The 27,542-nt window shown below is 36.0% G+C and overlaps 1 protein-coding gene across 1 annotated transcript in view; it reads left to right on the top strand.

Annotated features, from left to right (window-relative positions):
• Positions 1-27,542, top strand: part of CNTNAP2 (contactin associated protein like 2) — a 1,017,942-nt gene that overhangs the window by 374,135 nt on the left and 616,265 nt on the right. The window lies entirely within an intron of this gene.

Genomic DNA, 27,542 nt, shown 5'->3' with positions numbered 1-27,542 from the left:
GCCTGGTAAGGCTTAATTTGTTCATTAAGTTTGGATTTTAATAGAGATTGACTTTCACTGTAAATCACTTGAGAATTTAGGTGCAGAGAAAATAGATTAGAACTAAAACAGTGAATATCATTGACATTGTTACATGGAAGGTTTGGTTAGGTGGAAATCTCAATGCAGGTAGTCATCAGTGACTTTTTTGATCAAGTAGCTGAAAGATGCTGCCTTTCATTTGTTGCATAAACATATCTATTGTATTAACTAGAGGACTCCTGAATTGTTTTATAGCTGCATATAGGAAAAACTTGAGAAGGGGTCAGCTAGGGAGGTACAAGTTCCAGTGGTGAAGGTTTGCTAATGCAAGTGTTTCCACTTCTTTTAAATTAATTTTTTCAGGAAGCATTCCAAATTCATGCAGTTTGCAAGGATTTTTTTGCATACAGTTATATCTGTTGCCCATCAGGGCCTCTGATTCTATATGAAAATAACAGAAAATTACAAGAACAAGTAGGATTAAAATGAGAAGTCACTTATTCGTAGCTGAGGATTTCAAGTATAAAATAAAACCTCTAGTTGTGGCAGGATTCCAGTTCTGACAAATCTCTTTTGTAGTTTTGCCTGTTCTTTTCCCTAAAGAACAGTGTACAACCTTAGGAAACTAAGAATCTTTACCTTTTCTGTTTCTGATCACTGAGACTACCATGAGCAAACAGCTGGAAGTTTCCTACGTATACTCAGCTCATTTCTCTCAGTGTGAAAGCACAGGGAATGATGGTAGCACGGTAGTAGACCAGTTACTTGGAGTAGCCCCTCTTTTCCTTTTCCCAAAACAACCCCGAGGCATGCAGCAAGTTGAAAAGGGGGAAGAAGTTTTATTCTATGCCAAAGCCTTCTACATAAACAAGGTAAAATGTCACTAAGCACCAGTAAATACCAGGCTTTTGTTGGGGATGGAGTAAAGCCTAATGAAAGATTTCCAATAAATCTGTTGAGGTGTCTTTGGAAAGGGCTTATTTTATATGATAAATGCACCAAATAGACTTGTAAACCATAATAAGGAAAATAAATGTGTTGTGCAGTATAGTGGTGGTCTCTTGATGTGCATTTGTTTCAAGCACATAAACAAAGCAATATACAAGTGCTAGGCAGGGGGTGGTTATTTGTGTTTTCCATGTTGGTTGAAAATAAATGATGAGATTAAAACTTAATAATAGCAGAATGTCAGGTTATGTCTTATTTGATTTAAAAAAAAAAAAAAAAACAACAAAACTGTTTTCTGCAGAGACTTGTATTGGAATCCATCTTCATTCATAATTCAAATGGGTTTTGAAGTTTTCCCTTGTGGGCAGTGTCTTGTATCAAAGGGGTTTTACAAGTAATTTGGTATGATTCAACCAAGTTAATGGTCTCTGCTCCTATGAGGCACAACAAAACTTTAGTAAATTACTCCAGAGAGCCCAGATATTTTGCTAGTTCTGAGAAACTAAGTATATTGATTGAGGCTGTTTAGGAAATGCCCCTGTCAGCTCAAGAATCAGATAAGAAGGGAATGGCTAAAACTACAGGCTTATAGTTTCCATGTATGGAGCAAATTTAGTGAGTCCAGGGTTGCCTAAAGGCAACTCTGGACTTCTCTCAGACTCATAGAACATCCTTTTTTTTTTTATCATCTACAAAATGACCATCTAAAGAAGGGATGCTCCTTTCTCCTCCTGTTCTGCCATTTTTAACTTGTGCCCTGATTCCATTTCCAGCTGCAACTGAGCTTTGTCCTGGTTGAAGTTTTGGCTGCCCTTTACTACCCAGACCAATTTTTGGAAAGGATTGAAGCCTCTGTGCTCTCCATCAATGTGGCACTCTAATGATGTTCCTTCCTCTGGGTGCACAGCATCCTTGCTACCTGAAAGCCAGTGTTGAGATTGGTACCCAGGGTAACATCAAACCAAGTTATTACAAAGGATGTTTTTCATGCAGAAAACTGATAATAATTGGAGATTGATTTTCCCATAAACCTATTTTCTCCGTTGAACTCCTTTGCGCTGTTTTTTCAATGTTTCTGCATAAAAATAAGTAGTCATTGTTATTCATATTTGGTTTGTTGGTTTTTTTGTTTGTGTGTGTGTGTGTGTGTGTGTGTGTGTGTATGTGTGTGTGTGTGTGTTAGTTATTAGGCGTTGGAAGAATGTCCCAAGAGGAAGGATGCCAATACTTGTATTTTGTACCAGAATTAAAAGCTGCTGCTGTAGCGTACTACTAATGAAATTTTGGTACCATTTCAGAAACTGAGACCTTCTTTAGAAAGAATAGAACAACGAAATAAAATTAGGAGATAAACACTTCTGTTGTAAGTTATCCTATAAAAGTTATATTGCATCATGTTGACAGGAAACTACTACAAATTTTACAACTTGTTGTCAAGTGTCAGTGTAGGTTTATGAATACTCTTGCAAACATTCCACAGGGAGTTTGAGAACTACTGAAGGTGAATTTGGAGTATGATTGCAAAGCATTCTTTATCTGGTGTCTTGGGATTTTGGGGGAGAAGAGACGTCTTTTGGCAACTGGCATGTTTGCAAGTCCTTAATGCAAATACATTTCATGCATGCAGATAATTTTTTATGTATTTAATGTATTATGATTCTACCTTGTCTAGTTCACCAGCTACAAACAGGCTTAATATAGGAGTATGTTTCCTTGGGAGAGACTGAGGGAACAATAGCACATGAATGTGGACAATATTTACTCAGTATCTCTTCTAAAATGAGACTTGACTGATCTATTATAAGATGATTATTATAGAATTATTACATTATTTAGGTATATAACATTGTAAACTGTGGAAGGATAATAGTAAGCACTATGAGTATCCAGGAGAATCTGTTATGATGGAGTTACCTTGCACAACTGTTGAATTCCACTGCCCTTTCTTGGCTGGCAGTCATTTTTCCTAGCACTGCTCTGCAATTAGAGCTGCAGTCCAGCAGGGAAAGGTGGGAAACACATCAGGGAGCTGGCTTCAGGCCACTGGGTAGGCAACTGATGCCAATATTGTCAGTAAGGCCAGGAGGTCACCTGTTGCATGTGGTGGACAAGCATGTTCAGAGTATTAAATTCTTGCATACAAGATCTTTTACTTGGCCATAGATATAGCAAGAGCAGCATAAGAAAAATCACCATTTTGTTCCTTTTATATGGTACAATTGGGATTACTGTAATAGTCTCGAAATCTGTTTTCTCCCTTTCATAACTCTAGTACATGAGAGATGACCACAAAGCGATTTTGAATATAGGACTGAATTGTCTGAGGGTTGGAAAGGACATAATTTTCTTAAACACTTAGATTCAGGATTTTAAGGTCTTCTTTTATACCAACTTGCTAATTATATTCTTCCCTCATTGAGCTAAAGTTAGTACAGTTGAGATGCTTGTGACTACTTCTGTGGCTTGTGTTCTTCCTCAAGTGAATTGCCAGGTTTGGAACCAACCAAGACTCATCAACCTGCTTTTCATAAAACAGAAAGGTTGTCTTAAATGTCACAACATCCAATGATGTTTCCTCTCACAGACATCAGCTAGTCCACAGTAAAACAAAATATCTGATAGACTAACTGAGCTTTAAGCAGATTTCTAGGATTATGGTAATTGCTGGCTTTTGAACTATATTCCTACAGGCACAGAAGACTGCCAAAGTACTATAACTCAAACCCAAAGTAGGTCATTATTTTTTATTTTCCATGGACAGTAAATCAGATCATCTGAGGCTGCAGAAGTCTTCTATTGCTAGTCTGCCTCCTCTAATATACATACTGCTCCTAGAAGACAGAAAAATATCTGATTATTTTTTCTCTTTTGTTATTCACCTAATTTGTGAGCAATTTTATTTTTGTCTCATGTTTCTCTGCTTACTCGAGAACACCCAGGAGGTGAAAGCTTTCCTTTGCTCTGTTACCTCTTTCAGTATCTCCTTTTACAAAATTTCACGCCGTGGGCTGCATGCAGCCACTGCCTGGGAAGCTTCTTGGCAGTAGGGCAAATTTTCCACTCATGCTCAGCTTATGTGTAGTGGGGAACTTATGAAGATAATGCAGACTCAGGAAGCTGTATTTTAGAAGAGTGTTATCCACTTCTGCACTAATTAGCCGGTATATCATGGAGAAACTGAAAGCTTAGGCAAGATGGAAAGTCAGCTGGAAAGAAAATCACATGAAAACAAAGCAAAATAAGACAGAACTCCAATTCTCTTATTATTCAAGTGCTTTTCTCTGTAATTATTCCATCTAGTTATTTTTTCTAGAAATAGCTGAGTGCAATATGTTGAGGAAATATTACAGCCATACATCCCAGTGAGAAAATTCTTGCATATTTCTGGACTATGTTGTCATATTTTACTGTCAGCATTTTGTAAAGTTGTGTCAAATTCCCTGTTCAGGTGAATGTTTGTCTCCTGCCTTGCTGGTTTTCCAGTGAGCTTAACTTACTCATTTCCCATGAAACAAGGCTGTTTCTATGCTCTGGATTAATATCTCACAGGTTTTGAGATCACAGGACTATTATTAGGACACTAGAAAATTTTGACCAACCACCACTTTACTGAATGGACAGAAAATATTACTTTTAATTTCTTTAAATCTTAAAATAATTTTTAAAAATAAAATTTACTTAAATGTTTTGTGAGAAAAATTTTTGAAGCTAAAAATATAAGCTAAGATTCACTGTTGTCTGTGCATATGAAAACTAGTTTTGAATATTAATAAAATATGCTAGCAAGCATTTTTATATACATAATTATACTTTGCTAAAATGCATTCATAATGTTTCAGATGGAATATCTAGCTGTCATTGCCTAACTTAAAATCTCATATGAACTCTACAGTGAATTATTAAAAATAATTTACATGTTTAAATCCAAAAGGCAGCATTTTAAAAATGAAAGGAGGAAGTGGTACTTGTAAAGTTATTTGGAAACATTTTCAAAATGTAGATACACCTTGACAAAGGTCATGGCTAGTTGATGTTTATCATGGGTCATTTATTTTATGATCAATATGTGTTGAGTTCCCAAATTATTGCCTCTTCAGTAGCAAAATGAGTCTCCTTACTCTAAGAAAAAAAAGAATCTTAGAAATTCTGAAGAAAACAGCACTTGGAGAAAAAAAAAGCCCTTGTGGTGCTCTCAATCTGGATTCTCAGTTACATTGTGAAGTGAGAAAACAGTACAATATTAAAATAGAGCAGATTCAGGTAATTTGATTCAAGATATCTCCCAGCATCTAGGACAATAGAGTTTAAAAATATTTAAATAAGTAAAAGAAAGAGCACAGTTTCAAAAAAAGAAAAAAAAAAAAACACAGACAAAAAAATCAACCAACCAAACAAAAAAACAACCAAACAAAACCAAACCAAAAAAAAAAACAAACACAAAACACAGAACAAAGCCAAAGCAGAACAAACAAAAAAAAAGAAAACAAAAAACCAGCTCCTGTCATACTTTCAGGTGAGACGTTAAATCGACATTGCTCATGAGTACAGACTGCTAAATGTGGAGCAAATCTCTGCATACTAGAGTCTAAAGCTGAGGAAACAGAATTTGGAAATTTGCATTTCTAGGAAAGTTGAAGCAATGAACAAGAAGTCAATGAAAACAACATAATCAGCTATTCATAAATAGGGCCTACGAAAAAAGAGACAGCAACTAGAATTTTTCATATTGGGAAGATTTGGACCTGATGCTGGTCTTCATTCAGAAGGCTTCTGTGAAGAAGTAATTTACATTTTATATTTGGAAAAATGGGCAATACTATCATGTTTTGTTCTATATGTGTGGAGTATATTAGTATGACATACAAAAGTAATAGCCTTAGATAACAGGAGGGCTTGGTTGAAACATTAGGAAAATTGGAAATGGAAAGGACAGTGCAGGACTGTAATAGATTAGAATGCTGTGTTATGCTTATGGTAAGGACAAAATAGCTGTGGTGACCTCCACTGGGTTTGAAGTGTGGGTTGGGCAGTCTCTGTAATCTGAGGTTTGGGAAATGCCAACAAGGCAGTGGACTAGGGCAGCCTTGTAGTGGTTCTGCCTTATTCAGAGAATAGCACCAGCCCTCAGACAGCTGAAGAGGTTAAACTTTCAATAGACGTCTCTCACCCTGTCCTATACAGTGTTCAAGTGTTAAATCTTTCTACCCATCTTGAAGATTATTAGTAATTTTAGTGTAAATCTCAACAGAAATCACTCTTTTGGGAATAATTGATACACAGCTATGTAAAGCTATCTGACATTTAAACACAAGCACTTATCTAAGAGACGTATCTGTTTAATATATGAAATCTTTGAGCTGAGAAATTCAAATCAGAGGGTGACTGATATATATTTTGTGCTGAAAACGTACTATTGATAGTGCTACTGCTTTTTCTAACAGCAGTCATGGTAAGCCTTAGGCATTCTGAAGCCCAAAGCTATTTAATTCATGTTTTGGAAGAGTCAATTTGCATATTAGGGTAGGCAGAAGAAGGGTTGAGTTATCTTAGAGAAGATTCATTAAAACATAAGCACTTCATCTAATGACTAAAACATTTTATTTTCTTCTCACTAGGAATTTTCTTTTAAGAATTCTTAAAACTATTATTTTCAATGTGGATGAGAATTGACACACCAGGGGTTTTAATCTGCTGTTGAGACTTGGTCTAAAATTTGCAAGACTATATGCTAACTTTTACTAAAATTTTTGGGTTTTTTGAGAATGGGATTCTTATACATTGTCCTGTCTTAAATTACAATTTAAAAAGCACTTGAGGATTCCTTTTACAAATGTCTGAACTACTTAGATATTGTACAGTAGAAAGGATCAATTCCTTACTTCTTGCAAAAACAAGTGGAAATCAAATGACTTTTCAGGACCTCTAAAAGTAAAGGTTCAACTAATGATGGATACATTTAGAAAACTTCTCAAATTGGCTAATAATTAAAAAAGGATACCTCCTAATTTTTAAGCTTTGCTTAAATTAAATTTATTGATCTTATCTTAATCTTTTGGAAAAAAAAAATAAAGAAAGGAGCAGTATTTTTTTTAACTGTTTTCCAGATCTTTCAGGCCCTTTAAATAGATTAAAACTAAATCTGTGATTCTGAGGAAAGGTGCAGGTCTGAAAGTGATAAGATTGGTATATTGCAAAGCTTTCAGAGATTGCAAAGTGGAAGGAGGATACAGTTTAGATCTTCTTTTCGATAGTAGTTTGGAACCAGGCTTGAAATAGCTCCAGTCATTAGCACTACATTAGGTCTTTCTGTGTATGTACCTATTCTTTTTCTAGCACAGTCACAGAGCCTTGAAAGTAGTGGACAAACAGGTTTTTTACCAGCCCTCTGATGACAAGATGCTTGTTACCTACCTCTTAGACTCAGTATGCCAGAGGAGCAGTATGTAGAGCCTTGAGAAGGTAGGTAAATTGTGATTGTTGGGGGGGATGGGATATTACTATTTAAAAACAAAAGAAAGTGAAGATCTAGGTTTTCTATGCTTATCTAGCATAAAGCTTGCCATGAAAGGGAAAATGCAGCAACCAATACTATTCCATGTCTTTATGTTATGAATAGTTATCAAAGGTACCTGCAATCGTCACATTCAAAATATTGTTCAATTGCAGGTTCACAGTTCTGCTCCAGTCTAAGGCAAAAGCAAAGCTCCAGCCATCTTTAAAGTGACTGGGTTAGGATTTTCAAAAATTGTCATAGAGCAACAGTGAAAAAATGGGGTTGTATTCCTTGTTTACAAACTTATTAATATTCTGGTTTATGGCTGTAGCCTGGATCAGTATTGACCTTGAATTTGAACTCTGGAGTTTGTTAATTCCTCATCATGTCCTCAGACCTTTTGATCTAGACCTTGAAATCTTCCTCTCCACAAAATGGTGAAAAAAGAAATTAGTTTTAACATGAAATTGATTTCCTGAAATTCCATGACTCTGCTCCTCCTCGTGATACTTTGCTAACAACTTAATGATTCCATTTATTTATTAATCAATACACAGCAAGAACCCCAGTGACTTACCTCTAAGGCTTTAAAAGCATCTATAATTTTAGCCTTGAGGATGCCTTACAAAATTGGAACATGCAGTCATTTTTATTCCCTTCTGCTGAAGAGCAAATACTTGCAGGTACAAAGGAGTTACCCGTTAGTTGTATATTTGGAGGCTCAAAGATTGAAAGGTTCAGTGTATTTTTGCTGTGTCATATTTGGTCAACAGATGTTACTTACTTTATGTCCTGAGCAGAAATTTTGTACTTCTAATTATTTATTAAAAACAAACAAACAACAAAACAAAGGCAGAGAAAGTGAATTTACTTGGAGCTAAGGAATTTCAAGATGTGATTTATCTGTGCAAAAAAAGAATGCTGCTAAGATGAAAGAAAGCTACAAAAACTGAGATCTTCCCCTCTGCTTATTGTGATATAATTTGTAATTGGAATTTTTGTTTAATATTAGCTTTATACAAAGGCAGTGGAAACAATGCATCCAGTATGAAGTAATCTGATGTTGAAACTTAACTCAAAATTATACAAAGCATTTTGTATGCATTTTATAACTAGTATTTAAAGGCCCTAGTTATTCTGTAGCAGTAGATGTTACATGTGAGTCCTGAGAATTGATTTTGGCTTAGCTTACTGCTCGTCTAATACTTAGGCCTTCTGAGAGTATCAATAAAAAGGTCTAAGTTTCACACTTGGGATTCTTGGGGCTGTTCTGTGCAGGAGATGGACTTTGTGGGTCCCTTCTAACTCAGAATAATCTGTTATTCTGTGATCTTTTCTTCTTCTTTTCTACTTTGTAAGTTCTCAGGACTGCAGACAGACACAGCCATCTGCTGCTCTCTCACGTAGAGTTTCTGCAAGTGAATTTAAATGGATGCTGAATTCACTCCTTAATCTCCACAGTCTGGAAATATAACACTGATAGGCTTTTCTGTGTGGGAACAATTTAAAAGCACTTACTGTATAGAATAGTCCTTTTTTTCTCGGGCTCCCACAGTAATATACACTTAAGGCTTACGGCTACCTTTAGGCAATGAATGGCTCTATGGACTTCATGCACTAAAGTGCTTTACTTGTTCAACTTTATTTCAGAGACTTCTAAGATGAGAAAAGGTTTACAGAATCAGACACACAGACAGACTGACATGAGTAAATTTCATCAGAACATAGGTAATATATCCAGTAACTAAGGGGTTTTTTTGTTTGTTTGGGGTTTTTTTGTTTGTTTGGGGTTTTTTTGATAACCTAATGAAGATTCCAGGAAAAAAAACTTACAGAAGAATGAAGATGGCATAGAGGAAAAATAGAGTAGTAGATGTCAGAGGGGAAAAAAAAGATAGGGATAAGTAGAAATAATTATGAAAGTAAAAATAATTTTGTAATTTTGAGTCTGGTATATTGATCCTGTCTCAAAGCAAATACAAACACAGAATTAAGCACAGCTTCTATTTATAGCATGTGCAAAAAGGTTGCATATTGCAGGCATTTGCTGGTTTCAGCTTACAGATTCGTGGGTCCTTGGCTCCTACCTGTATCAGATCTGTCTGGACTCAGTCTGTGCTGTCTGCATATATGCACATTTTCCATGTCCTTTTCTGAAACTCATATTTTACCAGTCCACTTTGCTGAATTTTTGCCCTGATTACTATTGCTATTCAGGTGTATGTCTGTGAAATATGCTACAATATGTGATATGCCAGCTTGCTGTGCTAGCTGCAACAGCTTTCAGAACTAACCCCTTGAGCTTACCCCCCTTTCTCAGAGATGTGATGAAAAGAGGAAAAACCTGTTCCAGCCTTCCCTAGTTAAATGCTTTGAAGGAAAAATTCCTTTTTAACACTTGCTAATGCATGCAGGTGGTCCTCTAGTGTATGATATATATATCTTCTCTGTGCAGGTCTGTGTGGGAATGTGGGACTTAATTTCCCTGTTCTGGGACCTTTGAAATCAATGAATTGTCTCGGGGTGAACTGAAGCAAATAAGCCTGTTGCTGTAAAGCTGTCACCTGATAGGGACATCTCTCAGGGAAAAAGGACATGACGTGTATGACAGTCTACAAATAATTGCCAGGAATGAAGATTTTTTTAAAAAAACAAACATTTATTTTTCAAAGGTAATAATAGATCAGTGTATATCAGGAAATGAGCAAGAAATTTTCCCTCCTTTCTAAATTAGGCAAAAAGAGGAAGAAATACTAGTTTCTGGTAGCTGTGTTTCCACTGGTGTGCTAAATCTCATAATCCTGGACAAATATTTGAGCACTACCATGCTGTTAGGAGTTAAAGCACCAGCAGGAAAACTAAAGTTATTGTGTCCTGCCATTGTAATGCAATGCCACACTTCCAGCTGCTTCTCAGACATCCGTTCCAGAGACAGGACAGAAAAAGAGAAGTATTTTTAAGATACAGTGCCTGTATTAGTGCTGCAGAAGTTCTTGGTGATCCTGGTTTTGCCAGCAGAATGCTCAAATGATGGGCAGGGTGGAAGCCTCAATGTTTTCCAGTAGGTCTGTGAAATTTGGGTGTGAGGGCAAGAAACCTGAAGGACACATGAGAATTACTCCCACCCCTCGGGTGGGCCATGACCGCTATGGGCATCCTGAGAATGGGTGAGGTGTGTTGAGGAAGCCACGTGCCCTGAAGTTTCAGACAGCCGGTAAATACCATGTGTTTTTATAAACCATTTGAAATTGGCTTGGTGCTTATCTGCACCAGTTTCAAAGGTCTTATGAACACTCTCAACCAGCAAAGGACAGGTCTTCCATGTTGACTTATTTTGGTGGAATCTGTAAGACAACAGTATTTACCAAAAATTTATTATAATACACAAGCTGTACGTAAATTGTTGTGTCAAAAGTTTTGTCAAACTACCACTATTATTACAGTACAGGCAATTCTGTGTTTTCAGGCACACTCTCTAGGCAGTTATTGATTAAAAGTAACCAATCTATTATAGTTTTGCAGTGCCTCTCAAAAATAGATTTTCTGCATGTGTAACATGGATTATAAAGTTACTTAGATGAATTGTTTGTCATTTTTATTTGCATTTCCAGTTTGAATTTGCACTTGTAGAACAGCATGTTTTACAAAACAAACTTTGCACAATCAGATAATATATTTTCATTATCTTTTATCTTACCATTCTGTCTCTATGTACTAATTATCTGAATAACTTATGTATTTGATATTAATTTTTTATGATAGCTATAAAAATTTTCATTTCATAAATAAAAAGAAATATGTAAAGCAACCCAATCTGTATACCTCAGAAGACATAGAGATGTATTGAAAATCCTGTTGTTCTTTTTCACTATTCTGGATACTTCCAAATGTGAGGAACCTGATTGCTCCCTTTGGGCCTTTTTTTCTTTCTGAAACATTATCAGATAAAAGCACATGATATGTCATTAAGGGCTTTATTTTTTTTTTTTTTTCCTACACAGCTTCATCAAGGCTTGGTTGTAAAGAGCAAATCTTTATCCAAAAGTGTTTTTAGTTTTATGAAATTTGATTTTAAGCAAGAAGTATTAAGGGTAATGGGGAAAAGCTAAAGAAATAGACATATGCATTGTTAACTTTAATGCCATTACTGTACGACAATATTCTAAAGAAATGAGATAAAATCTAAAGAAGCAGTGCTGGATGACTGCTCGCTTTATCAGCAGTTTTGACTGTCTCTTGCAAACTGGCTTTTCAAGTTTTATTGGAAAGGGTACTTTATACCCCGAATTTGAGGTGTAAGAGCTATACTAACTGTAATGTGCTGATATACTGATAATAATGATGGTGCTTTCTGTCTAAAAATCACTATAAAATTGAAAGAAGTTGTCTTGGATTTACAATAATATTTCCAAACTTAATTCCAGTATCTGAAATTATACATACTACATATGCCATGTGGCGCAATTGTAAGTCAGAGGACAAAGGCTTCTTTCCCATTTTACCCTGCTAGAGGAGAGAGACTTTATCCAGAGAGTATGAGGGATTTAGCTGACAGAGAAAACCGACTAGGAAAAAATAAGAAATACTGTGGCTCTGTGATATTAGAAGAGCACAGAGAGCATGGTGTGTCAAGGACTGGGCACAGAAGGCATCTGCCTGGGAAGCTGTGTAGTCACCTGCAGCTGGAGAGCTACTCAACTCTCCTGGTTTCAGTCCTTGAACAAGGGCTCCCCCAGCAACACAAGTACTTCCTCATCATTTTGCCTACAAATTTAGCAGCTGAAGTTTATTTTTAAAATATTAAGCTTCTACGAACACTAAGTATTAGCAACCAGCCAGTCTTCCAAGATCTCATTTGATAGACACTCAGGAAAATGCTACAGCTTAAGGCTTTTAAGAAGAAAATGTGCAGGTTTTTTGAGGGCTTCCTGTAGGCATTCTTAGCTCTGGCTCTTTGAAAACTGTCTTATAAGAGCCCAGGCAAAAATTATTTGTCAGAACTTCTCAGATGTAATTCTTCATTATGCCAAACATATTGGTCAGTTCCTGAGAGGAATCTTATAGGAGATAATTAGTTTGTTGTCCTGAAATCAGGTGGATTTTGTCCAAAGTAGATAGTCTTTGATGTATCACAAGAACATCTATATGAAAGAAGTATCATCTGTACCAAATTACTTTCACTAAACAGACTAAACAACTCCCATTTAGTGTAAAGGAGTTTGTTTAATTTTTGTCTGCTAGCTTGATGACATCAAATGTAACCAGTAATTATGGCATCCTGTAGATCCAGGATTTGTAGAATAAAATATAAGATGTCTGGTAGTTTCAGGTTTGAAGTCAGTATCTTGTCAAATCTTAGAGAGATCCCACCAGGTTGAACCTGAGGAGATGGAGATATTAATCTATAAAAGAACCTGTATTACATGGAAGATTCTCTTGACTTAGAGTGATACTTATTTCCTTCAGAAGCAAATTCCCTATTCTCCTTTTTCTGTTTGTGGAAAAACCTAAAATGAGTTGTTCTAAGCTCTTGAAGGAAAGTGAAAAACCTCCACCCAGAATGTGAAAAATTGAAAATTCTAAAAAAACTGCGTACCCTTCATATGTTCATGTCTTAATTCAGAATATACAGATACTGTATCTTTGGATGTTTCGTCATTCTAAATCACTAAAAATATGATAGCTACTCTTTGCTGCTATTACTACCCAAATACTGATAATTTAGATGAACTTTTCCCTCCAAAAACCAGGGAGCAGTCTCCTTCTTTCCCCTATTTTATTTCAGCAGAGCTTACGCTGTAGAAAGAAAATAACTTTGAAATATTCATTGAAAATATACATGTTGAATGGTGAAATTGGTGTAGCAAGTAGCTGGATAACTGGCACAGAACAGTATGCCTTTAACACTGTTCTGTGAATGCTAAAAGAATCCTTACAGACAGCTGATGATTAATAAAATATTTAATTTCTTTCTCTTTGCTGTTTCTGTAAACATGTATTGATTATAGTAGCAAATTCTACTGGATTGAATATTCTCAGAGATGCTTATTCTGGATGTGATACAAGAATTCTGCAAAAGTCAACTGTCTGAAAACAAATGATCAGTGAAGTCTTTTGTATTGAAATGTTCTCTTTGCCAAAGGAAGAGACATTTTTTTTACCACAGATCTATAACATCTGTTGATATTTTCTTTACACTATTGTCTTTAATGTAGAATGGATTTGCTCTGGCACCAAGTTACCGAGCATTAGGTTGAATATCCATTTCTTTACTGTGATGTGTGAATTCAGAAGCACAAATTGCAAGCAATTGTCCTGACTTCTCACAAATTTTAGCATAATATGCCATGTGGTCCACGAGCCCATTCATCATTAAAGTTCTGTATGGTAATAATTGTCCTTTGGCCTGGGATAGTGTATTTTACATTCTGACTTCTGAATGAATGCAAATGGATACCTATGCCTACAGGATGTAGGCAAATATGTTACTTGAGCTTTATTTCAGCATTCATCCTTCTGCCTAGAGCCTGTTGCCTGATTACTTAGTTTCTAGCACTACTATTTATGAGAGGTCTAAGGCAAAGGTGGCTTAGTATGTTTCCTATAGCTAAGAAATGCCAGAAGTCAGTGATGTCAAGATTTTGGTACATACTGCAGTGAGTTTCAGTAGGCATAGAAGTGATATAATTCATGCCTGTGGCTGGAAAAGCAGAAAGTGTATCTTGGTAGGAGCTTTGTTCTTGGACCATTGAACACAGTGCAACTGCAACCTGATCCACAAATGCTATTTGAATGAATATTTCCCAGGAATGCTTTGTGCCAAATGGAGGCAGAAGTATGACAAAGTGAGAAAGTGCAGCTGTGCTGACAGCGAACATCTTGAAACATCAGCAGCTGTGCATTAAACCCTCGAGTGTCGGCAACTACGCAGGAATCCTTTATGGTCGCTGTAGGTTATATCTGACAGAAGACTGCAGCTCCTGTCAGGAGTGATTTTATATGTTTCCAGCCCCAGGCAAACAGGCAGCAATGTGTGCATTGTAGCCATATCACTTGCACTGGTTCACAGCATAAAAAATTCATCTTGACAATGAAGAACAGCTAAAACAAGACCTCAAGTCAAACTTCTTTAAAAAAATAGGATTTCTTGAAGTCATTGTCTTGTCGTCTTTTGTGTAGTCAGATGATGCTTTGAAAAGAGCTTGGTAAATAATGAGAAGCTGATTCACCCAGAGATAATTTTAGCCACAGTCTTGATTCAGATTTACTGTCAAAAACATGCAAAGAGCAGAAAGGTGCTAGAAAGCTCCTCCTAGCTTGAATTCATTATCTTCAAAAGCAATGGGCGCATCACATCTTGAAAGCCTCATATATTTTCTTTCTAAAGAGTGTCTCAATGTTTTCAGACAACAGCTGTTACTGTGAACATCTGGAACTTGTTGTGAAGCTGTGGTGAATGTAAATCATTACAATATTGTCTATACGCAAGCAACTGCGCTACTGAAAAGTTAATGACAAACAAACTAAATGCATTATAGTCATCAATGGTGTTTTCATCTCCTTAGGGTTTCTTTCAAAACCTCTTAAATTACACTCTGGTTGAAAATGTTATGGTTTAGGGTGGGGGAACAGAATAACAGCAACACCCACCCAACACACACAAAAACAAAGTTTGCAAATGTGAATACAGCATTCAGTTCTCCTTATACAATGAGATTTTTCAAGCCGTGAACGGAAATATTGCCTGCATCATTCTTAAGGTTTTGTGAGGCACATGAGTTTGAGAATATAAAAGTTGTCTATATGCAAAATCTTAGGACCTTGCTAGAGCTTCCAGACAGTGGTAAATTTAGCCAATATTTCCTCTCTTGCCTTTGGCATCAGCTCGTGCCATATGCCTGAATCATTCACATTTAGAATGTGAGATCTTCTCAGTCACAAAGGGGTAGATAGTTCCTGCTACTTTGTCTGTCATAAGATGCAGAGATCGTGGTGGAGCCAGGGCAGTGTAAATAAGTCCTTCACATTCACATCATTCAAATTAAAAGACTTACATGGAGTGCCTGTGTAAGAACTGCAGACAATTTGTGCTCTGTAAGGGTCCTTGTGCATGAGGTGCACTTTATCCACACAGTGTGTCACAGAAATTATGTCATTCTTACATCACAAAATGTTTACGGAAATTAAAAATATTTACTAATCATAAAATAGTATTCCAGTAGGCATTTCAGAGGGTCATTTAATTTTAGCTATATTTTATTGCCTCTATGTCACAATTTCTTAGTAGGTCAATTTTTTAGGAACTTGTGAATTTTTAAGTATAAACATTTAATTTGGAAATATAGGTAGTGTAAAGCTGAATTATGTGTATACAATATGCTATTTTCAGCTTTTCTGGTGCTATGCTGTTTCATCTAGGTTCTAACAAATCCTCCTTGGAACTAAGAGCGTGATAAAAGTAACAGCTTCTATCTCAGAAGTAAAGCTGCAAATTTGTGTGGTTGTTACACCTTAGCTTGTTGCGAAGAAGGAAAAAGTAGTAATTTTGCTGCATTTAGAGTGCATGAATTAGACGTCCTTTGAAGATCTACAGACTCTTCCTTTGTGTTAACGAAAGATTATTAAGGAAGATGCTCTTGAACGTGAATGTTATCAGTTTCCCAGTTACTGCTACCTTCTGACTTGGTGACAAACATAGTTTCGGTTTCTGGTGGAACTTGGGGATTGTAGAAGTTAGTTTCAGGGTGTGACAGTCTAGTAAAGATAAGTTAGATATTGCTAAGTGAACTATCCAGGTCCCTGAAAGCAGGATGAGGTAAGCCAGACTGAAGTGTCTGCAAATAAGAGCTAGGTCAAGAAGTGCTGCTTCACTCCTCATTCCTCTGCACCGTACAATGTACGATTCCCCTAGGCATCTCTTGCCTTTAGCTTCTCTTCTCTCAATCTCAGACCTACTGAACTAATACTGTAACCTGACTATAAAGTTCACAATAGTTATACTCTACCTCCAAAATGAAACTTTCTCTGTAACAGATAAAGAACCACTGCTCTATTCATAACCATATAAAATATTTTCCAAGGCTCTTACCTGTATGCACAGAAACAAACATAAGTGACCTTTCATTTCAGCTCCCTCAACTACCCAGTGCCCTGAGAGAGATGAAAGTGGCCAGGAATTTCACCTGTTCATTTGTGCACATGGTCATTTAATACTGAAATCTTACACCGGTGTTCACATCAATGAAGATATTTACAAAAAATTTTCTCTTCATTGGTTTAACTTTTGCAGGTTGAGTTTTTTTATAAAGCCTTTATATGGTAATATAAGAAATTATTATATCAATGTAGTTTTTGATCAGATTGTCATTAAAGTATCTGTTTTGAATATGCACAGTGTCTATGGCAACTCTGCATAGGCTACTATCAGACTCTCTGCCTTAGACTCATTTTCACCAGGCATTATAGAAGTGATGAGCTCAGTCAAAATATGCTATACAAGTGGTTATCTCAATTTTCTGGTTCAGCAAATAACATTGCTCTAGAGGTTTTGTGGTGATGGTTTACTGTAATACAGTGTAAAATGTAATGGTGTGGAGAATATTGGTGAGCAGCTAAAGGCCAAAATCATGGAGCTGTTTGAGCTAATTCAGGGGCAGTATTTTGAGGTTATAGTAACATCCCCTTATGTGTCCAGTGTTATATAGAAATGCCATAAATCAATATGAAAAGGGACTGAAACGGCATGCAAAGTATGAAGTGCTGCATATCTCTGGTAGTTATAAACAGTTTCTTCTCATTGGTCCAACTGATAATATTTCAAATGTTTTGAGACTTTACAGTAGCACTCTTGATGACTTTCATGGACATTAAGATTGATAAAGCTTCAATATTTTTGGCATAAAATAGAAGGTGTTTTGCAAGAGGGAAGACTGCTTCAGACTGAAGTTTTCTAAGGCTTTCTGGTGCTAGACAACGTAGAAAGATGTATCTAGAACTTCCTTTTACCAGAGTCATAAACAGTATATTAGAATAATCATATAGATATGAAATTGAAACAATGCAAACAAAAAAACCCCCACAGTGAAAAACAATGTAAATGTCAAAACAATGTAATATAATTCAATGAATCTTAGACGGTTCACACATATCCCTGAGAACTCTTTAGAAATGACTGTGTTTTGAAGTGCATTTCACCTCAACTGAGCAAAAAGTAAGATTTTTCTTAAGCCACCTCAGCATCAGAAGTACCACCTGTGTGCTTAACACTTGACTTGAAGTTGCCTTTGTTGACATTGTGTCCAGACAACCTAAAAGTTTCTCTAAGTTTTCTCATTGTTTCCCTTTATTCCCAAGTTTCTCCCTATCCTTTTTTGACTAGTATTTTTCCTCTGTTTTCTCTTTCCTTTTTTATTTCCCTCCTGGTTCCCTAGGGAGATTAGGTTCATGGTAGTTAAATGATTCGTAGAAATAGCTAAGAATCAAAGGTAACCAGTCTGGGAGTCTAACACAGTAGGCTGAACCACTGGGTTGCTTTCAAATTTCATCTTTTGTCTTGCCATGCCAGAGCTATCTGTCAGTTTAGCACTCTCAGCTTGGATGTTCCCATGTTACAATCAGATGGCAAGAGAGCTTTTCTGAATGGTAAAATAGAGGATCATAGACAAACAGATATTTTTATTGAATGGATGTACGATATGAATTATTAAGGAACAAGCAAACAATAATACCTCCAGTACGGTTACTTTTACTGAAATTGAAGTGATTATTAGTTTTAGTAATAGAAAACCAATTTGAAGTGTTAACACTGACTTGAACTTACAGTTCAGAGACAAACAATCGAAAGAAATTTTGCATAGCATGATGATTTTTTTTTGTTTGAAAAATCCAGTCAATTAATTTGTATTCATCAGAAGAAGCTTTATGCAATGTGGTGTGTTATCATGATCTCAAAGTCCAAATTACATAGTCCCTTTACAATGTCTTCATAAATATGAAGAAGAAAAAGGCATGCTCTTGTTTTTGTTTCTTTTATCTCTGAAGATGTCAGTTTCTGTGATAGGAAAGAATTAGATTGTGTACCGAATGGAACAGAGGATGAAGAAGATTAGATAAAGCATTCTAAGTCTTAAATGGAACTCCCCAAAATTGAACTAGCCATTAAAAAAATAGATCTATTTAATAGTTGTCTTTCTCTACCTCCCACCTTCCCCAAATACTCTTGAACAAGGACCCTAGATTCCTTATTCTCTCTGTGTCTCTTACTTATGGTAGCCCATCTACTTCTCTAATGAAAACTAGAGGATTTGGGGTTTGGGGTGCTTATCTAAATGGAGAACTGTATTAGGTCTTGGAAAACTAAATTAATTAGGTGAGGAAGAATAAAGGGAAGGAGGAAGTTTAAAAAGAAGATAGAGAAAAACCATTCAGACTCTCAAGTGATGTCAAGGTGATCTTCAAGGTTTTCCCATGAGCCTGAAAGTCTCAAAATGGCGTAACTACAGAATGTATTAATTCTCTGTTTCAGTTTCAACACTTGCTTATATACCTGTTTTCAGTTTTGAATACGGGCATTCTTTCTGCATAGTGCTGTTGGGCTTTGTCTGAAGTTTGAAAAGTATAATGATATTTTAAAAATTCAGCTTAGAATATTTTCATCAGTGGAATATCCCAGGCTTTTTATGGCTCCAGAAGGAGTCATGTGCAAGTCTTTCCATGTAATAATGCTGTGAGGTTTTTGGCACACACAAATGAGAGAGCAATAAGTACCATACTTTCTCTGTTATGCATTTAAGAGATGAGTGAGTATATGCATACACTGTTTATATGTAATCATTTAAATTCACTTTACTTGTACTAAGTAAGCTGTTTTTTCTAAGAAGTTGTTTCCCTATATGTGTGAATCCATTAATTTATTTAGAAAAAAAAACCCTAACATGAAGCCTAGCAATATTTACTGAAAACTGTGGATTTTTATATATGATAGGTGTAATTAATGAGATCAGGAAGAGATCTTCAAATAATTTCAGGAAGAATAAAAGTTTCAGCAAAAAAACCTGACTAAGCACGTCCTGAAGCATAGGCAGGAATTTGTTCATCAGAATGAAAATCAGTTGCTCCTTACTTTCCCAAAATGGTGAATGATCCTGGCAATCATGATTAGAACATGACTTGGAGGAATTAGGAAAGATGTGAAGTTGTGTGCAACTTCTGATTTAGGTAGAGCAGAGTCTTCTCTTTTGCTTTCCGGGCCTCTGACCATCAAATCTTTTGTTTCAAAGTGAGACCATTTTTAGAGGAAAGAAGTTACTTGCTCAGTGGAAGTGTTTACCTTTATTTTTTTTTTTAATTGAAGGAGAAATAGAGCAATGTTTCCTCAGAAACTGAGGAATATGAGGAGAGATTGCTTCACACCTAGTGTAGTGCAATGGAGCTTTAAGTGAGTTTTAATTCTGTGAGACATTTAAACAATAATTAAAACATGGAAAGTGGTCATACATTGCTTCCTCATACAAATTGCATTTGGTAACATCAGCTAAAAACTAAGTACGTAGGAGAAAGCTGCAAGGTCCTAGACAAGACAATGATCATCTTGTTTATTTCTCAACTATAACACTTCCTTCTGTTCCTGTTAGTATTCATCATTATCATCGCTGGGCTTCATGAACGAACATTTGGGAAGGACTCTACCCACACTTGCTACAAGTGTGCTGGTGGCTAAAAAGGCCAATGCGGGTTAGACAGGTCCAGCTGCAAAAGGCACAGCGGAAAGACTCCTTAGGTGGTATTGACAAGACACGGTTCTTTCTATGTTGTCTTTTCTCCTCGAGAGTCATCCTGCATGCATTCTCAAAAGACCTCCAGACCTCCCAATTGAAGGCCAGAGTAGACCAATGATGATGATCAGTATGGCCAAGGCTGAGATACTGTTTCAGGGAGTCCTTGTATCTCCTCTTCAGGGTTCCTCTCATGCCACAGCCAGTGGCAAGTTCACCATAAAGCAAGATCTTAGGGAGGCGGTGGTCCTTCATCCTGGAGACATGTCCTGCCCAACGCAGCTGTGTTCTCAGCAACATGGCCTCAATACTCATAACTGCTGCCTGTTCAAGAACAGACATATTAGTCACATAATCTGACCAGTGAATGTTTAGGATTGTACGGAGGCAGCATTGATGGAAGCGTTCTAGGAGTCGCAGGTGGTGGCGGTAGATGACCCATGATTTGGACCCATATAAAAGAGTAGACAGCACTATGGTTCTGTAAACACTGATCAGGTGTTTATTTTGCCAAACTCTTTTATGAAGCTTTCCAAAGGCACTGTATGCCTTTGCTAACCTGTTGTCTTTCTCTCCATCATTCTTACTGTCCGAGGAGATGATGCTTGCCGGGTAATTAAACTGCTGGACTGATTTGAGCTCTGATTCGCCAGTGGTGATATGGGGATGATGGAAGACTTCCTGAGGTGCAAGTTGATAGAAAACTTCTGTCTTCTTCAAGCTGACTTCCCACCCAAAAACCTCAGCAACCTCTGCAAAGCAGGATGTTAAATGCTGCAGAGCAACTTCTGTGTAGGTGACAAAGGCAGCATCATCAGTGTAAAGCAGCTCACAGATAAGATGATTTAAGGTCTTAGTGTGGGCCTTCAGTTGCCTTAGGTTGAATAAATAAATAAGTTTAACGGAATGTACTAGTTTACTCCAGCAAAATCTCAGACCAGTGTATAGGCAGGAAACAGAGCTTTTTGTTTGTTTTTTGTTTGATATAAATTTTCTTTTCTTACTGTAAGGCTTGTTTCTTTAGGTAGCCCCTTAACATAAATAGGACCATTTGTGGATGTTTGTTTTTATTCAGTATGAGTAAAACTGGCAGATTCTGACTCCTTGTAGGATTTTTACAGTATGTTCTCTGTTATACATTACTTGCACCTAATACTGGGGAAAACCTTTCAGGAATGAGCCTCAATGAATCAAAATTACATTACTTTACACTATTTTAAGCATATATAAGATTAAAGCAGATTAAAGTCTTTTAACTATATTTTATGATTATCTTACTAGATCATAAAATATATACCAGTCTAGAAAAGATGATGTTGCAAGCACAACAATAAAGATGCACAAAAAAAGGATAACTTTGGGACTTGAAACACATAAGATAATGTTATATAGTCACACTTGTCGTTTATTTCATTGATGATCCTACGTAGCATGAAAGATTGTTGCTATTTAATCATCAAAATCTAGGAAATTGGGTTTGAAACATCATTTTTATGTATGAAAGTATGAAAACGGGGGGGGGGGGGAAATCTTACATTTTGCTATTTGCCTAATCATCATTCCAAGTTTATTTTGAAAAAAAAATAATGCATTAAACCCCAGTGTATTCTATTGAACTTACCAGCTACTCTAAAGCACAGGTAACATAAAAGATACACCAGTGGATTCAGTAGCAACTGCAAACATCCTTGTCTTGCCAGTGACTAAGGACTTATTTACCACTAGCTTATCTATGAAAGTAGTTTCTGTGGATTAAGGAACAAATTAATCGTTTCCAGTTTTCTTGAGACCAGAAAACATAATAGAACTTTACATGAAGGGAGGTTATAAATCAATGACCCATGGGAGATGCCTGAAAAAAATTGAAGGTTCAGAATTGACTGGACTCCGCAAGGATCATAAAAGTTACTAAGCAGACAATAATTAGAATCAGATTTTCCAGTGAGTTCCTCAGGTAGAATCTCAGATCGTATGAAGTGAAACAGAAGAATGTTTCTCCCATCTTTTCTTTACTCATCTCTCATCTTTAGCATCAGGGTTTGAAACTCCTTGATCTTGTAGCATAAAAATAAGTGTCAGGAACTGGTTTTCATGTGAAAAGGAATAACAGGACCTTTGTTTCAGCTTACAGCATATGTTCAGGTCACTCCCTCCTGGTATACTTTTCAGCCATTTGTTCTGTGCTTATACCCAAAGGCTGACTCTGCCTATTTCCATAGGCCTGGGTGAAATGGAGATAAACAGTGTAGAAGTAGTTCAGCTGCCTAAGGAACACATCTTTATTATTCCTGCTTCTTTTTGACTATCCGCTACAAATCAAACATTCTCCAAGCAGTATCTCAGGCAATGAACAGATTGTTGAATTTTGATGTATACTTGCAAGCATTTGGCAAGATGCATCCCGTCCAAAAGAGGATCACACTGTGTAAATATCAGCCCTGCACAACTGCAGCTCAGTCTCTCAAGGGTAAGCTTGCTTTTTTGTGAACTGATGGACTCAGATGAATAATTTCAGGATTATTTTAGATGGTTCTAAGGTGTAGTTATTGATAACATAGTGAATAAAAGAAGCACATTTTTTGAGGTAGTACTGAGATTTACTGAGAGTACATTTTTTTTAATACACTCCTACTACTAATTTAATGGAAACAGACATTTGTCCTTTGCAGGCATACTTTGAGACACCTGATTTTCTCATTTTAAGTGAAAAGAATAATTTTCTGATGAAGCATGGCTATGGAACACTGAGTATCTTATAAACAATTACTAATTAAGGAAAACACATACATCAGGATGAAGTGGAAGTTTCCCACTTATGTGTTAGACTCACAGTCCTATGAGAAACCATGGAGTATTACTGGTAGTTGGCAAACTGGCTATTTGGACTGTAAGGCCCAAAGAAATTTAGCAATTTGCTAATCTAATTTAGGGATTTTTATCAAAAAAAACCCTACAAAACACACAGATGCTCCCCCCACTGAAAACAAAACAAAACACAACTCCCCCCAAAAACCCAACTGCCTTAATTTTATCTAAACTTTTAAGAAATTCAATAATTTGAGGTTCCAGGCGAAGTTTATATAGCTCTTCCTTTTGTTTTTGCCCTAGATACCTTTGATTTTGCATCATGTGTATTTCAACAACTTCTGCATACTAATTTCATCGTCATTTTGCTCAGTACAGAAAGAAAGCCTACAACTGAAATAGAAAAGCTTTTAGAAATACAAGGGCTTCAAGTGATCTAATAAGAAAGTAGGATCTGTAAAACATACAGTGACTAAAAGACATCCTCTGCAATAATGTATCATAATCAGATTATTTTTCCACTAAGTACTAAGCAGAAGCCTCTCAACAACTATATTAGGCCCACAATGAGATCTCTATAAAAAAGAAAAACCCAGCTGCTGGTCTCCTTAGGAGCAATACATAGTAAAAGAACCTGACCCACCAGATTTTGACTGTAGCACTTTTTTTTTTTTTTTTTTTATGTGTGTATTCACTTTCATTGCTTTTTGGTGGTGTTATTTCTTTTTTATTTTAGAGGTGTTTGAAATGTATTTGGAAAGCTGAGGTAAATCTTAGCAATTAGGAAGTATACCTAAAAGAAGAGCATTTTAGTATTTCTTCACAGTTTACTTTCATGAAATAAAAAATACCAGAGATCAATCAAAGCAAAAAAGATGCAATTATTAGTACTGCCATTTTTTCTAATACTTGTGGAAACTAGTTCCATCCAAAAGTTTCCTCCCACTGCACGGTAATATGCAATGCAAATGGTTACACTATACAGCCACTGCAATTGTTTACTAAAAAAACCAGGCTTACCATCACTGGTCAGCCCTGGATAAAATTTTGAAAAAAACCAAACAATATTATGTTTTTCTGTTACGGTAGAAATGAACATTCTCTCTGCTTCAGATAAACTTGAATGTAGCACAGAGTAAAAACTTATGCATATTTAGTAGAAATCTACAAACTGTAAAACATTTACCTTCTTTTGCTGTAACTTTTTGTGATTTCTAATTGTACTTTATGGAGTATTTGTCCATGGTATGATCTGTTGTCTTCAAAACAAGTCTGAAAATGCCTGGCTTATTTCAAAGAAGGTTATTCTCTGTTTTATTTCCATACAAAAAAATCAGCCTATCCTTTGGGGCTTGAAAATTATTTTGTGGTTTTATAATTTTAAAGGAAAAGTAAGTGTTGTAACCTTTCCAATTGATTAATATTACAGAATAGAGAAAGAGTAGCCTACTTATGTCCTTAGAAATAAAATAACATCATATTCTGTAGAAAAAGCATATTATTAACTTCAAAAGTAAATGCTTAAAAATGAAGAAACAGCAGAATATTCTAGAAATGCTCATTCTTCAGAGGTATTTGTATGGATTAATCAGATGTATAATTCATATTTTATTTTCTGTATCCTGTTACCAGATTGTGTAGGTATCTCACTAACAGTGATCAGCAAGAATTTGGCTATGTTTCAAATCTGCTGCTCAGCTGCAGGCAGTCTGTTGTTTCTTACTGATCTATTGGTTCAATATCTGGAAGTGACTTTCTCCTGTCCATACAGAGATTTTTCTTCTCCTATATGAATCATACTCATGGGACTTAACATGAAGGCAAATTCAAGTTTCCATCATATGATTATTGCAGTTGAACAAAAGCAAGTGGATATCAGTATGCAACTGATTATTCAGACAAAACAGTTGTGTGATAACTTGAAAACAGTTCAGTAGCAACTCTGTCAGTGGAGCTCAACTATTTGTTTCAAACTTTGGAAGACTGTCTTAGAAATTCTCGTTACTGGACATAAGCCTAAATAACTCACCTTCTCTACACATTTATCTTCAGGTGAGGCAGTGGAACATGATAGGTGATAGCAGTCACCATTACTGAAAGCTAGTAGTACATCCAGGGCATTTAAATGTGTCTCAGTAGTGATTGTTCATGCGAAACATGTGAGGCTGCAGTCTTCGTTGTACCTGAGAGTCTCTTCCAGCTAGATCCTCATAGCAAGAAGTTAGTTCCTTTTCAACTGTCAAATGATCAGTAATGGAAGAGCTAAAGGTACCCGTAAAAAATAATTCTGATCTATTTTGATGTCCTGAGCACCTACTGTGGATAAAGTTAACATTCCAAGGAATTCACATTTTCGTCCCAAGTCCCTCCGAAGGAAGGCACATACAGCAGGTATAAACATTGGTCCTAAAATTAGCTGTTGCTGGAGAGAGAACTCTTATCATTAGATTTTAATTAATTCTTATCTTAGTTAAAAGATAATTAGAAAGTAATTGTGTTCTTGTAAAGTATCCATTGTCTGATTTCTGATGTAACATGTAGTTTTCAGAGGAATTTTGTGAGCCACAAGAATACCTCTGATTTATATCATGTGCTTTTTTGTGGGTGGGGGTGGCATCACGGTTGATTAGAATATGTATTTGGAATCCAGGAAAAAAGTCTGAATTAAATACACTTTACCAAATGAACTAATATGACTTGAGAAAATAGACAAGTTTTCGTACCATGTATGCCTTATTGCTTTTCCTAATTTCCTTTTTTTCTTTTAACAAACTGAAAAATCTGGTTATTTAACTGAACAGTGTAGTGAATCAACTGAATGAAAAAGTTTCTGTTTTATGAGGGATTTCTCTTTATTCTTCTTGCCAAGGAGTTAATTACTACATTGGTATGGTTGGTCTTTAAGAGTTGTACTCTCAAAAGCAGTCTGTTACAAAATAGACTTTTTTTTTCATCTGAGAGAATAATAAGTTCTGTGGAAAAAGATGAAAGTGGCAAGAAAAATGTCTGGTTTTAAAGGTTTCTAGACTATACTGCTTTCAACATAAGCTGATAAATTCATTTGTTTCAGGTGCTTGAAGAGAAGTAAATTAAAGAATCCTGTGTACAGGAGTGAAAATGCTATGATCCTGTAACTTGAGAGCAGTTATTCAGCAACCTGGGTGTTTCAAAATTGTAGTTTTGATTAAGATACCATGTGTTAGTGTTGGCTGAACTACAGCTCTAACTAGCTCCCAGTAGATATTCAGTGTTCTAAAATCTTATTCACTTCATGACATCCTGCAGTTGAATAGAACTGCAGAATCTGGGTCCTCTGTAGACTAGAAAAAAGAAATTAGAGGATAGTCACTGATGCTCATATTTGAAAATTGTGGGGGTTTTTTTAATGCTGCATTCAAGTTCCTAATTCATATTATCCCAGCTTAGTTATTTTCAACATGGGTGTATACAGTTTTATTTTTTTCTCCAGAATTGCATGAATTCCAGAGGTGAGTTTCTCCTGTGTATTGTCAACTCTTCAATCTTTTTTGTATGTTTAAGATTGCAGGCAGAATATCATGCTCAAATCAAGGGATAAGTATTCTCAAGAACAGACTACATACATGAGTAAGTCTTGCCTTACTTGTCTATTGACTGTTCTTGGCAAACTTGCTGAGATTTCAAGGACTCAGGAAACCTACTACTGGGAACCACTGGAGCATCTTTAATATAAGGACCTTTAAGACTGATCATTAAACATTGGGGAATATTAGACAACAGTATACACATTTGTCATAGTCTGAATTCCCTTTAATATAAAGTGACTTTGTGGTAGCTGTTTTTTGCCTTTTGAAGTAAAATACAGGGATGACATGAGTAATTTTCTGTAGGATCTGTAACATTTCTCTGTAAGAAGACAGTAATAGTATCCTGTGTTTTCCCAAAAGGTGGTTATAATGGCCGTTGGTCAAATCTTGCTTTTATTAAATCAAAGTTTTTGTTCAGTTTAGCTCAGGATTGCTTATACTTATATCCCCAACTCTTGAGACCTGAGCAGATGCCATTTTCTGTATTTTTTCATCTCTCGTACAGAAAATCTAAATTATAAAGGCTTATCACTTCTTTTGGTTTTTTTTTCCAATCTAATCAAGATTTTATGCTTCCTGCTTTTCACATTATAGCTTTGACAGTCACACGAAAACCACATGCATTATTCCAGTGCACAAAACTCAATTTTCTCCCATCTTGTACTGCTTCAATGACTCCTCTTAATTCCATTAAAAAAAGAGAAGAAAAGAAAAAGAACCTTCTGAAGTATCACATGAACACGTACGTTTCTCTGTCACTTGATGTGACAACTGAATAGAGAAACACATATCCACAGACTTTATTTCAACTTGTTAATATATAATGCGATTTAGTGCCATTACACTGGTATAAAACTCTGTTTGTTGCAGGTACTATCAGTAAGCAGTAATTACTGCATTTCTAGTCACCCTTACTTATTTGCCTTTAAGAAGAAT

The sequence above is a fragment of the Corapipo altera genome, unplaced genomic scaffold, assembly GCF_003945725.1.
Source record: "Corapipo altera isolate COAL_440 unplaced genomic scaffold, ASM394572v1 59, whole genome shotgun sequence".
NCBI classification, from domain to species: Eukaryota; Metazoa; Chordata; class Aves; order Passeriformes; family Pipridae; genus Corapipo; species Corapipo altera.
The sequence above is the reverse complement of the archived record's forward strand: the minus strand, read 5'-3'. Positions and strand labels throughout refer to the sequence as shown.